General features: G+C 42.2%; 1 long non-coding RNA gene across 1 annotated transcript; it reads left to right on the top strand.

The window, feature by feature from the left end:
* The first annotated feature begins 759 nt into the window (after window positions 1-759).
* On the top strand, window positions 760-11,656 carry LOC141574864 (uncharacterized). Its single transcript, XR_012501992.1, has 3 exons — window positions 760-1,063; window positions 5,769-6,337; window positions 11,043-11,656. It is a non-coding gene; the product is annotated as an uncharacterized LOC141574864 (long non-coding RNA).
* Window positions 11,657-11,937: the final 281 nt, after the last annotated feature.

Here is an 11,937-nt window from a genome sequence, read left to right as displayed (position 1 = left end):
TGTACTGTATTGAAAAACTGAGGCCTAATACATATTCAAGTTCATTCAAAGATTCCCCTCACTTCCCACACTCTTTTCAGCCCAAAGAATACATAAACCCAGCATTTCCTGAATCTAGGGGAAGGTCATCATTTCTTTGTGTGAGCTAAGTATTCAATTCCTCTGTATTTTAGTCGAGAGTATTTGACCTTTATTGAGTTCACAGTTGTTCACCGAGTGTGAAGGTGGAGGAACTCTGATTCTAGTACGGGCTTGCTCTCCTCCTACTGGATTCATTACAGCTCAGGTTCTGATACTTTGAAATGGATGCCTGAGTGCAGTGGAGGGAAGAGCATGTGATTGATAGCTAGCCACAAACTTGGGAATAAGCTTACCAGGGCTTGGTGCATTTCGGTCTGTATGATTCGTAAATGCCCCTTGGGATGTGTGGTATCTCACGACCTCTTCCATGAACATGAGCACTTTTATCATCTCTGCCATCTCTTCTCTTTTAGACGTCATGAATCTTGGACCCGTTCCTGGAGCAGAGAATCGAGTAACTTTCTCAAGGGTACCTTGATACTCCGTATGTTTCTGCCAGTATCACCGAGGTTCAGTAGGTCTCATGAATGTCTTTCGAGCCTGGTATGCTCTAGAGATATCTCCATGCCGATATTCTCCACTGTAGAAGAACAACTTTCATCAATGTGTTCGCACATCTCCTCAATTCTTGCAGCCACGTTTTCTGCAGCTTTTATCCGTGTCTCCCATAAAGTCGATATAAAAAGGACTGGGCAAGTCTGAAAATACCTCGGAGCCTCTCCAGTAAGCTGATGACAGGCAGATCTTCCACTGTCTGCCCTTTCAGATTCTGGAAACTGACCCGTGAACTAAGGACTCTGGGCAGCATCAGTTTCTCGAACTTACTCAACTTCCCGAAAAAAAGACTTAAGCCAATCCCCACATATGGAAGCAGACCCACCATCAAACTGATCCACCCACAGAAATCTGCCCAGTTACCTTGGATTCTCCAGCCGCAACATTCCTCGTGGTACACACCAACATTCCACCTGGAATCCAACCGGTAACTGCCATCCACAGTGGTTGATGCATCAAGTCCATTTTGGGTTTGATGCTGCATTAGACGAGAGTTTCCTAAGGGAAATGTGATTCTATCCACAAGGGTCCCATGGTCCTTTTCTCTTCCCTCTTTCCTTTTGTTCAGATCTGTATACACAGTACAAACGGAGGGAAGTGTGTCCATGTTCAGTTTATGGATTCACACCTCTTTAAACTTTCTAACAGTTCACAGTACACAGAGACCCACTCAAGGATACTCATGTTTGTGTAATATCCATTCACCCAGATTACATATCCTTCTGTTGCTTTCTTCTGAATCACCCACACTCTCAGAACATGGATCCATTTGTTTCATGGGGCTGAAATTCCTAGAAATGAAACCAATCCCAACGTGCACTTTCCTGTCTGTCTCTTTTGCACTTTGTACAATTTCGCAGAGCTACTTGTCTTTGTTATAGGCTTATGCCATTTCTTTCCTACGAAGCGTAGAATATGGCATTCATTCATTCTGTTGGAAGACATATAAGACTATATCCCGTTCTATGACCCACACTTATTCAAAACCGTCATTTGTGTTGGGTCACGATATGCACTTCTGGATCAGTATCTATGAAGAGTAATGAACGCATCTGTTTTCTGAATACTAGTGTTTTGAGTACATGCTAGCCGCGATACTGGGTCGATGCGTGCTGAATGATCTTTGACATCATTTTGAGTATAGTGTTTACAATATTCATGGTTTTTTGGTATATGTCAGCCAACTGTAACCTTTTGGTGTTTGTTTCTTTGTCTGATTGTTTGTATGTTTTGCAAACACATTAGGCCATGCATCTCTTCTTTTGCTTCAGACAGACAATCATGTAAGCTGATTCACTTAAGATAGTGCTTAAAATCACCTATGATATCCTGCTACCCTCTCCCATCTTTAGGATTTTGATGTCCTACTTGCCTTCTTCTTCTTACTTCTTTGCAACTCAGGCTCTTCTTGCATTTGCAATAATGGTTTTGATATTTCCATTTCATCTTGCAGCTTTTCTACTCAGGGTAGGATTCTCAATTTTTGTTTTACGATCAGTCTCAAACTGCTGAATTCTTTTCAGGTTTGCCGGTCAGTGAATTTCCCTAGCTCTGCCGTTGTTATAAACGGCGGTCATTTGGCATAGGCTACCCTATATTGCAGCTTTATCTCATTCAGGATATGGTCTATGTCCTGGCACTCCTCCCAGTGCTGCAAAATTTCTGCCGAGATATCAGCTGAAACCCCTCTGGAGGTTCTGTTGTGACTAAGTTGCTTTCGTCGAGGTGCATTTTACATCACTGGGATGATCATGAATTTTTTCTTGAATTCTATAGCTGCAGTTTGGTCTATTGGTATTCCACCTCTTTTGGATGATGTGTACTTCCTGAATTCGTAGAGATGATACTTTCTTGGCTTTCACAAGTTTCTTTCTGATTTTTCTGTAAATTCCTTTTCAGTATTTGTTATTTTATCTCTTGCTTTTCCATTTGGGAAACCTATGAGTCCTTCTCTTACCTGCTTTTTCTTAATCCAGGATTCAACAGTGATGTTAGCATTGGTTTGCACTTGCTTTTCTGTGTCTTCTTCTGGTCGAGGGATTTCTGTTCCTCTTTCCTCACAGTCATTCTCGAGTCCCTCTGCATTATATAGTCTGCTTAGGATTGACTTGAGCCCAGTTTTCATCTCATCCATTGAGTTTTCTGATATTATTGTGTTCATCTTTAGAGTTTCTCTTCCCCTTTTCTGGTATTCTGCCTTTTGTGATTCTGAGGCACTGTTGTTCATCAGTGTTTTCTTCACATCTATTTTCAGAGCTTGCTCTGGTAACGTTTTGCCGTCTAGTTGTTTGAAAGCTTTCTTTTTGGGTCTTCAATCTCTTTGGAACTGAAAATGGTACTTCCTGTTTCTTTTATTCTACTTCTTTTACACGACAGTTCAAGTTCTATAATGTATCTAACATAGACTTATAGGGCTTGGTTAAGTGCAAACTTTAGACACTTTGGTGTACGCAATTACATGGTATTTTGTGTGGATAATTTTCCCTAGACCTTGATGCCATGCCCTGTTCCTGTGTTTGTTGTCTGGTATATTTCTAAATCCTGGTGTTGCCTTTGATGTGATGAAAACACCATAATGTTTCAGTTAGTAAAACCTCGTTTTTATTACACTAATCTCACAATTCTGAAAGGGCACATTGCACTTCCTCTAGTGGAAATGAAGCTTCTATAAGTTTTCAGCTCTGCATTCTTCTGTATGTCATTTTGAAATGTCTCGAAAACAGCCAACAGAGAGTACGCTTGTACTTTCTACTGCCATGGGAATGTCCCAATGTTACCAGTTTTTCCCAGATATTCTCTGTCTACAGAAACACCAGTGGAAGCATATGAATGGATGTCATACTTCAGGGCCTGCTGGGATGATCCGGCAGACCGACCTATGTGTCCTCGTTGCAGTATCCTTTCAGTGCCGTCCAAAATGTAGCATCTGCATTTGGGTGATAATGCTGTAAGAAATGCTTCATCTTCTCATGCTGTGGACTTTGACCTCTCTTCCTAGTTCTCTCATGCTTGAGTCATGCGTTCACGAAGGCAACCACAGAGCTGTTCCGCATCCTCTGCCTCAAACCAGACTGTAATCCAAATCCAGGTTAAGAACGTAGCGGATCCTAAATCTTTTAATACTGATTTCAAACCCAACGCCCCCTGGAACACTCAGACCAGATGCATGATTCCTCTGATTGAGCCCCACAGGTGCTCTATTGTCAAAATGTCAAATTGGACCCTGGACCTGCAGATGCAGTGGATGTGGCCATAGGACATATCGATAAATTCAACCTCACGAGCCAGTGCGGTTGCTGTCTCACTGAGGTCACATTTATCTTTGCTTTCTTGAAAGTACCCACCAAAACCCACAACGCACTCTAGATCCCTGAGTTCTGTGAGAGCCATCATCCGTAGCCCTATCCATCTTTTTCCGCTGCCTCTGCTAGCTCAGATTTGGCAGCTCGGATCTTGGTCTCAGATTCAATTGTGGGGATATTTTGAGCTGATTTCTTTGAGTTCTGTCAGCCAAGCATCTGCTGTGCACTCTGCTAATACTCAGCGCATCACCTTCAATCCCATGCCTGCTGCCCGCTTGAGAGATTGCTTCCAAGGATAACAGAGTTACACCTTTGATTCTCCATTACCACAGGTCCGACCCTGCACTCTTTTCCATTCTCTCCTTTACCTTTTCCTGCTTCCAGGTTTTCTGAGGCCTCATCCTGTCTTTGAAAGTAACAGACCACTCTTCCGCAAGTGTCCTGTGCCAAGGGCAGGGTGATTGTATTTTTACAAAGTTTTGTGTATGGGAGCAAGTGAGAGCAGTTTGCACTGGTTCTCTTCCTACTGGGCATCGATAAATCAACACTTTCAACAAATAATTCACAGAAATTGGATATTAGTTTAGCTCCGTTTTCTTTACAGCCATGTTCGGAGGGTTTGTCCGAAGACACCAGCTTTGACATTATGTTGATAAGGCAGTTGCAGTCTTTTAGAAGGTTAATATTATCGATTTACTTGTTGTGGGATTTATATGAAAGTGAAGATAGTTTTTGAAAATTACCAAATCAACCAAAAGCCAGACTTGACAATTTCTGTAACATTTTGTCAGCTCTAAGGAAAAAAACAGACAGTCTCAATGTAAAATAGCAGTCCAAAAGCTTGAAGGGGACATGCCAACTCTTTTCTCTTGAAGCCTCCAACAACAAAAGGAACAATGAAATACCTATTGGAAACATGAAATAACCCCCAACCTGGGTTTCCCTTGTGCATGTGGTGCCCTTTACCCCCAATGACACATACTAGGCAATGTTGGCATTTCGAGGGGTAACATTCCTATCTAGGAATATACAAGAAAATCTAAACAGAATATACACATTTAGGCTTGATTCCAAAAGCACCTAGAGGCATTTAACTATGAGAAACCTGCTGCAGCTATGCTAGGCTATTGAGAACCAGGTGTTCTTCTATCAGTGCTGAGAAGGCTTAATCATACGACCATGTTGGGTAAAGGAATTTAACACAGCCAAGACTACACCTCCAAGATATACTGAACCCGGGGAATGACGGAAGGGAAGACAGTCCACAAAATATGTGTCTTTAATGTGTTTGGCGACATTTACATTTAAGCTCACAATCTGACTTCTAATATTTTCCTGTACTGTATTGAAAAACTGAGGCCTAATACATATTCAAGTTCATTCAAAGATTCCCCTCACTTCCCACACTCTTTTCAGCCCAAAGAATACATAAACCCAGCATTTCCTGAATCTAGGGGAAGGTCATCATTTCTTTGTGTGAGCTAAGTATTCAATTCCTCTGTATTTTAGTCGAGAGTATTTGACCTTTATTGAGTTCACAGTTGTTCACCGAGTGTGAAGGTGGAGGAACTCTGATTCTAGTACGGGCTTGCTCTCCTCCTACTGGATTCATTACAGCTCAGGTTCTGATACTTTGAAATGGATGCCTGAGTGCAGTGGAGGGAAGAGCATGTGATTGATAGCTAGCCACAAACTTGGGAATAAGCTTACCAGGGCTTGGTGCATTTCGGTCTGTATGATTCGTAAATGCCCCTTGGGATGTGTGGTATCTCACGACCTCTTCCATGAACATGAGCACTTTTATCATCTCTGCCATCTCTTCTCTTTTAGACGTCACGAATCTTGGACCCGTTCCTGGAGCAGAGAATCGAGTAACTTTCTCAAGGGTACCTTGATACTCCGTATGTTTCTGCCAGTATCACCGAGGTTCAGTAGGTCTCATGAATGTCTTTCGAGCCTGGTATGCTCTAGAGATATCTCCATGCCGATATTCTCCACTGTAGAAGAACAACTTTCATCAATGTGTTCGCACATCTCCTCAATCCTTGCAGCCACGTTTTCTGCAGCTTTTATCCGTGTCTCCCATAAAGTCGATATAAAAAGGACTGGGCAAGTCTGAAAATACCTCGGAGCCTCTCCAGTAAGCTGATGACAGGCAGATCTTCCACTGTCTGCCCTTTCAGATTCTGGAAACTGACCCGTGAACTAAGGACTCTGGGCAGCATCAGTTTCTCGAACTTACTCAACTTCCCGAAAAAAAGACTTAAGCCAATCCCCACATATGGAAGCAGACCCACCATCAAACTGATCCACCCACAGAAATCTGCCCAGTTACCTTGGATTCTCCAGCCGCAACATTCCTCGTGGTACACACCAACATTCCACCTGGAATCCAACCGGTAACTGCCATCCACAGTGGTTGATGCATCAAGTCCATTTTGGGTTTGATGCTGCATTAGACGAGAGTTTCCTAAGGGAAATGTGATTCTATCCACAAGGGTCCCATGGTCCTTTTCTCTTCCCTCTTTCCTTTTGTTCAGATCTGTATACACAGTACAAACGGAGGGAAGTGTGTCCATGTTCAGTTTATGGATTCACACCTCTTTAAACTTTCTAACAGTTCACAGTACACAGAGACCCACTCAAGGATACTCATGTTTGTGTAATATCCATTCACCCAGATTACATATCCTTCTGTTGCTTTCTTCTGAATCACCCACACTCTCAGAACATGGATCCATTTGTTTCATGGGGCTGAAATTCCTAGAAATGAAACCAATCCCAACGTGCACTTTCCTGTCTGTCTCTTTTGCACTTTGTACAATTTCGCAGAGCTACTTGTCTTTGTTATAGGCTTATGCCATTTCTTTCCTACGAAGCGTAGAATATGGCATTCATTCATTCTGTTGGAAGACATATAAGACTATATCCCGTTCTATGACCCACACTTATTCAAAACCGTCATTTGTGTTGGGTCACGATATGCACTTCTGGATCAGTATCTATGAAGAGTAATGAACGCATCTGTTTTCTGAATACTAGTGTTTTGAGTACATGCTAGCCGCGATACTGGGTCGATGCGTGCTGAATGATCTTTGACATCATTTTGAGTATAGTGTTTACAATATTCATGGTTTTTTGGTATATGTCAGCCAACTGTAACCTTTTGGTGTTTGTTTCTTTGTCTGATTGTTTGTATGTTTTGCAAACACATTAGGCCATGCATCTCTTCTTTTGCTTCAGACAGACAATCATGTAAGCTGATTCACTTAAGATAGTGCTTAAAATCACCTATGATATCCTGCTACCCTCTCCCATCTTTAGGATTTTGATGTCCTACTTGCCTTCTTCTTCTTACTTCTTTGCAACTCAGGCTCTTCTTGCATTTGCAATAATGGTTTTGATATTTCCATTTCATCTTGCAGCTTTTCTACTCAGGGTAGGATTCTCAATTTTTGTTTTACGATCAGTCTCAAACTGCTGAATTCTTTTCAGGTTTGCCGGTCAGTGAATTTCCCTAGCTCTGCCGTTGTTATAAACGGCGGTCATTTGGCATAGGCTACCCTATATTGCAGCTTTATCTCATTCAGGATATGGTCTATGTCCTGGCACTCCTCCCAGTGCTGCAAAATTTCTGCCGAGATATCAGCTGAAACCCCTCTGGAGGTTCTGTTGTGACTAAGTTGCTTTCGTCGAGGTGCATTTTACATCACTGGGATGATCATGAATTTTTTCTTGAATTCTATAGCTGCAGTTTGGTCTATTGGTATTCCACCTCTTTTGGATGATGTGTACTTCCTGAATTCGTAGAGATGATACTTTCTTGGCTTTCACAAGTTTCTTTCTGATTTTTCTGTAAATTCCTTTTCAGTATTTGTTATTTTATCTCTTGCTTTTCCATTTGGGAAACCTATGAGTCCTTCTCTTACCTGCTTTTTCTTAATCCAGGATTCAACAGTGATGTTAGCATTGGTTTGCACTTGCTTTTCTGTGTCTTCTTCTGGTCGAGGGATTTCTGTTCCTCTTTCCTCACAGTCATTCTCGAGTCCCTCTGCATTATATAGTCTGCTTAGGATTGACTTGAGCCCAGTTTTCATCTCATCCATTGAGTTTTCTGATATTATTGTGTTCATCTTTAGAGTTTCTCTTCCCCTTTTCTGGTATTCTGCCTTTTGTGATTCTGAGGCACTGTTGTTCATCAGTGTTTTCTTCACATCTATTTTCAGAGCTTGCTCTGGTAACGTTTTGCCGTCTAGTTGTTTGAAAGCTTTCTTTTTGGGTCTTCAATCTCTTTGGAACTGAAAATGGTACTTCCTGTTTCTTTTATTCTACTTCTTTTACACGACAGTTCAAGTTCTATAATGTATCTAACATAGACTTATAGGGCTTGGTTAAGTGCAAACTTTAGACACTTTGGTGTACGCAATTACATGGTATTTTGTGTGGATAATTTTCCCTAGACCTTGATGCCATGCCCTGTTCCTGTGTTTGTTGTCTGGTATATTTCTAAATCCTGGTGTTGCCTTTGATGTGATGAAAACACCATAATGTTTCAGTTAGTAAAACCTCGTTTTTATTACACTAATCTCACAATTCTGAAAGGGCACATTGCACTTCCTCTAGTGGAAATGAAGCTTCTATAAGTTTTCAGCTCTGCATTCTTCTGTATGTCATTTTGAAATGTCTCGAAAACAGCCAACAGAGAGTACGCTTGTACTTTCTACTGCCATGGGAATGTCCCAATGTTACCAGTTTTTCCCAGATATTCTCTGTCTACAGAAACACCAGTGGAAGCATATGAATGGATGTCATACTTCAGGGCCTGCTGGGATGATCCGGCAGACCGACCTATGTGTCCTCGTTGCAGTATACTTTCAGTGCCGTCCAAAATGTAGCATCTGCATTTGGGTGATAATGCTGTAAGAAATGCTTCATCTTCTCATGCTGTGGACTTTGACCTCTCTTCCTAGTTCTCTCATGCTTGAGTCATGCGTTCACGAAGGCAACCACAGAGCTGTTCCGCATCCTCTGCCTCAAACCAGACTGTAATCCAAATCCAGGTTAAGAACGTAGCGGATCCTAAATCTTTTAATACTGATTTCAAACCCAACGCCCCCTGGAACAATCAGACCAGATGCATGATTCCTCTGATTGAGCCCCACAGGTGCTCTATTGTCAAAATGTCAAATTGGACCCTGGACCTGCAGATGCAATGGATGTGGCCATAGGACATATCGATAAATTCAACCTCACGAGCCAGTGCGGTTGCTGTCTCACTGAGGTCACATTTATCTTTGCTTTCTTGAAAGTACCCACCAAAACCCACAACGCACTCTAGATCCCTGAGTTCTGTGAGAGCCATCATCCGTAGCCCTATCCATCTTTTTCCGCTGCCTCTGCTAGCTCAGATTTGGCAGCTCGGATCTTGGTCTCAGATTCAATTGTGGGGATATTTTGAGCTGATTTCTTTGAGTTCTGTCAGCCAAGCATCTGCTGTGCACTCTGCTAATACTCAGCGCATCACCTTCAATCCCATGCCTGCTGCCCGCTTGAGAGATTGCTTCCAAGGATAACAGAGTTACACCTTTGATTCTCCATTACCACAGGTCCGACCCTGCACTCTTTTCCATTCTCTCCTTTACCTTTTCCTGCTTCCAGGTTTTCTGAGGCCTCATCCTGTCTTTGAAAGTAACAGACCACTCTTCCGCAAGTGTCCTGTGCCAAGGGCAGGGTGATTGTATTTTTACAAAGTTTTGTGTATGGGAGCAAGTGAGAGCAGTTTGCACTGGTTCTCTTCCTACTGGGCATCGATAAATCAACACTTTCAACAAATAATTCACAGAAATTGGATATTAGTTTAGCTCCGTTTTCTTTACAGCCATGTTCGGAGGGTTTGTCCGAAGACACCAGCTTTGACATTATGTTGATAAGGCAGTTGCAGTCTTTTAGAAGGTTAATATTATCGATTTACTTGTTGTGGGATTTATATGAAAGTGAAGATAGTTTTTGAAAATTACCAAATCAACCAAAAGCCAGACTTGACAATTTCTGTAACATTTTGTCAGCTCTAAGGAAAAAAACAGACAGTCTCAATGTAAAATAGCAGTCCAAAAGCTTGAAGGGGACATGCCAACTCTTTTCTCTTGAAGCCTCCAACAACAAAAGGAACAATGAAATACCTATTGGAAACATGAAATAACCCCCAACCTGGGTTTCCCTTGTGCATGTGGTGCCCTTTACCCCCAATGACACATACTAGGCAATGTTGGCATTTCGAGGGGTAACATTCCTATCTAGGAATATACAAGAAAATCTAAACAGAATATACACATTTAGGCTTGATTCCAAAAGCACCTAGAGGCATTTAACTATGAGAAACCTGCTGCAGCTATGCTAGGCTATTGAGAACCAGGTGTTCTTCTATCAGTGCTGAGAAGGCTTAATCATACGACCATGTTGGGTAAAGGAATTTAACACAGCCAAGACTACACCTCCAAGATATACTGAACCCGGGGAATGACGGAAGGGAAGACAGTCCACAAAATATGTGTCTTTAATGTGTTTGGCGACATTTACATTTAAGCTCACAATCTGACTCCTAATATTTTCCTGTACTGTATTGAAAAACTGAGGCCTAATACATATTCAAGTTCATTCAAAGATTCCCCTCACTTCCCACACTCTTTTCAGCCCAAAGAATACATAAACCCAGCATTTCCTGAATCTAGGGGAAGGTCATCATTTCTTTGTGTGAGCTAAGTATTCAATTCCTCTGTATTTTAGTCGAGAGTATTTGACCTTTATTGAGTTCACAGTTGTTCACCGAGTGTGAAGGTGGAGGAACTCTGATTCTAGTACGGGCTTGCTCTCCTCCTACTGGATTCATTACAGCTCAGGTTCTGATACTTTGAAATGGATGCCTGAGTGCAGTGGAGGGAAGAGCATGTGATTGATAGCTAGCCACAAACTTGGGAATAAGCTTACCAGGGCTTGGTGCATTTCGGTCTGTATGATTCGTAAATGCCCCTTGGGATGTGTGGTATCTCACGACCTCTTCCATGAACATGAGCACTTTTATCATCTCTGCCATCTCTTCTCTTTTAGACGTCACGAATCTTGGACCCGTTCCTGGAGCAGAGAATCGAGTAACTTTCTCAAGGGTACCTTGATACTCCGTATGTTTCTGCCAGTATCACCGAGGTTCAGTAGGTCTCATGAATGTCTTTCGAGCCTGGTATGCTCTAGAGATATCTCCATGCCGATATTCTCCACTGTAGAAGAACAACTTTCATCAATGTGTTCGCACATCTCCTCAATCCTTGCAGCCACGTTTTCTGCAGCTTTTATCCGTGTCTCCCATAAAGTCGATATAAAAAGGACTGGGCAAGTCTGAAAATACCTCGGAGCCTCTCCAGTAAGCTGATGACAGGCAGATCTTCCACTGTCTGCCCTTTCAGATTCTGGAAACTGACCCGTGAACTAAGGACTCTGGGCAGCATCAGTTTCTCGAACTTACTCAACTTCCCGAAAAAAAGACTTAAGCCAATCCCCACATATGGAAGCAGACCCACCATCAAACTGATCCACCCACAGAAATCTGCCCAGTTACCTTGGATTCTCCAGCCGCAACATTCCTCGTGGTACACACCAACATTCCACCTGGAATCCAACCGGTAACTGCCATCCACAGTGGTTGATGCATCAAGTCCATTTTGGGTTTGATGCTGCATTAGACGAGAGTTTCCTAAGGGAAATGTGATTCTATCCACAAGGGTCCCATGGTCCTTTTCTCTTCCCTCTTTCCTTTTGTTCAGATCTGTATACACAGTACAAACGGAGGGAAGTGTGTCCATGTTCAGTTTATGGATTCACACCTCTTTAAACTTTCTAACAGTTCACAGTACACAGAGACCCACTCAAGGATACTCATGTTTGTGTAATATCCATTCACCCAGATTACATATCCTTCTGTTGCTTTCTTCTGAATCACCCACACTCT

This window comes from Camelus bactrianus, chromosome 23, assembly GCF_048773025.1.
Source record: "Camelus bactrianus isolate YW-2024 breed Bactrian camel chromosome 23, ASM4877302v1, whole genome shotgun sequence".
NCBI classification, from domain to species: domain Eukaryota; kingdom Metazoa; phylum Chordata; class Mammalia; order Artiodactyla; family Camelidae; genus Camelus; species Camelus bactrianus.
The sequence above is the reverse complement of the archived record's forward strand: the minus strand, read 5'-3'. Positions and strand labels throughout refer to the sequence as shown.